This window comes from Myotis davidii, unplaced genomic scaffold, assembly GCF_000327345.1.
Source record: "Myotis davidii unplaced genomic scaffold, ASM32734v1 scaffold101, whole genome shotgun sequence".
NCBI classification, from domain to species: Eukaryota; Metazoa; Chordata; class Mammalia; order Chiroptera; family Vespertilionidae; genus Myotis; species Myotis davidii.
Window position 1 is genome coordinate 521,762 of NW_006292290.1, and position 2,227 is coordinate 523,988.

Below are 2,227 nucleotides of genomic sequence, written 5' to 3' on the forward strand. Positions count from 1 at the left end.
CAAACTGTCTCACCAGCTGAGCAATTTCGCCAATTCGGGGTGGGTGTTATTAGTTTCAGCTGCTCACTCCATTTGCTCCGGGACACGACCTGGGACACGTCTGCCTATATCACCGCCATCTTCTTTTTTTTCTCCAGATGCTTTATATTGGGTAAAAGGACAAAGATTACATGGGGAAGTAGGAATTACAGGCATGGGGAAGTAGGAATTTCAGGCATGGGAAAGTAGGCACGGGATAATCATTATAGGTTCCAAGTCACGCAAGCTCAGGTGGGCAGGGGTCTCAAGAGGGCAGGCACCTCTGGGCACTCTGGGACCAGATTACAGGTAATAGGGATTGGGGTTTGTAAAGAGCAGGTGCCTCCTAGACTAGGTTGTTCCAGCCACGAGGATGTGAATCTTTCCATAATAATAGGCAGTTCTTGGGAAGAAGAATGGACTGCATTCCGATATTAGCTCCCATGTCCCAGGGATTACAACTCCCAGTCAGGTTAGAATGTGCTTTCTCTCATCAGAACAAAACATTCATGGTTAACAGAGCATGATTAATATTTATTATTTTATTTCTTATAACCAATAGCTAGGAGAATATTATGTTTCTTCCCTTAACAATTTCAGAATATGTTTAATTGTCCAACATTTTGCTTCTACTCTCAATCATATTAAATGCCAAGAAGTTGTGTTTGTAAAAAACATTGACTGCTCAGAAACATGTTTCTCTTATACTGGAAAATTATACTTCCTTTTAAAAATGTTACTGGAAAGCAGAAAATACATGGACTTAGGTATGTGCTTTCATCATACCACTGACATGAGACAAATCATTTCTCACTTATTTCTCACTTCATATCTTAATTTTTAAAGTTCTCATAGTGATGTTTTGGGAATTAATACCCTGACATTCAATAGTCACTTTGAACTTCTGAGATAAATTGCTTTGGGATGTATACTAATGTGCCTTTATATTATAATTACCAAGGAATAAGAATGGGTTTGCAAAATAATAATGGGTATTCAGGCATGGGGAAGTAGGCAAAAGGAATAAAAATGGGTATAATGTTTACAGATTACAGACAATGAGGTCTGAGGGTTTGCGAAAGGTTGACATCTCAGTTTTCTACAACAAGGTTATTAATCTTTTCATCCAAGAAATTAGGCATCTCTGGGATGAGGAGAATGGGCTGCATTTCCAGGTTAGGTCCTAGGTCCAGGGGAGTACAACTCCCAGCTAAGTTATAATGTGCTTTCTTAATCAGAACAAAACAATCACAGTTAACAGAGCATGATTAATATTTCTTATCACTATAACTAGTCTCCACTATTCTCTTTCTTCCTCCTGCTCCTAACAATTCTAAAAAAAGTTAAATTAATTTACTCCAAATATTTAATTTCTCTGTTAAAAAAATAAGTTGAAATTATTTACAAAAACCACATATGGTTAAAAAATAAATGTAATGATTTAGTTTTAATAAGCAATTATTGCATGTTTTCCACATGCTAGTAATTGAGCTAGGACTTGGGGGTGGTGTTCGTGTTTCTATTATGGGAGAAACAAATATGAGAACATATTACTATAATACTAGGGGCCCAGTGCACGAATTCATGCACCTTGAAAGGAATTGTGGATTGAAGTGGGCACAGGGGCCAGTCTCAAACCATCCTCCGCACCCCCGCCCAGGCCCTCCTGCCATAGCCCCCGGTCCCCTGCCTGCCAGCAGCCCCACTGCTGCTGCCACTGCTCCCATGCAATGACAGCGCAGGCCCCACTTGCATCCACTGATGGTGCAGAGTGATTGGGGCAGGCACCAGCAGCGGGTGTGAGCAGCAGCTGGTGCCCTGATCACCCCTCAGGAGCAGGGGGAGGCGGAGAAGCCCTCAGGGGCGATCAAGGTTGTTCACACCCACTGATGGGACTGAGTGATCGGGACCAGCACTGGGCACCAGCAGCGGATGCGAACAGCAGCTCCAGCACCAGCTGCGGGTGCAAGCTCCGGGTGGGACTGCAGCACGCAGAAGCAAAGATTTTCAGTAACCACCAGAGGCTCACCCTGACTACAGTGACCAGCGCCCGCCTGGTCTGTCACCCCTGCTCACCTCGTCCACTATCCCGCTTCAGCCAATGCCCGCCATGTTCCACACATGCCCCCTGTGGTTAGCGCACATCACAGCAACCAGTAGTTCGGTTGTTCCAGTTGTTCCGCCATTCAGTCTATTTGCATATTAGCCT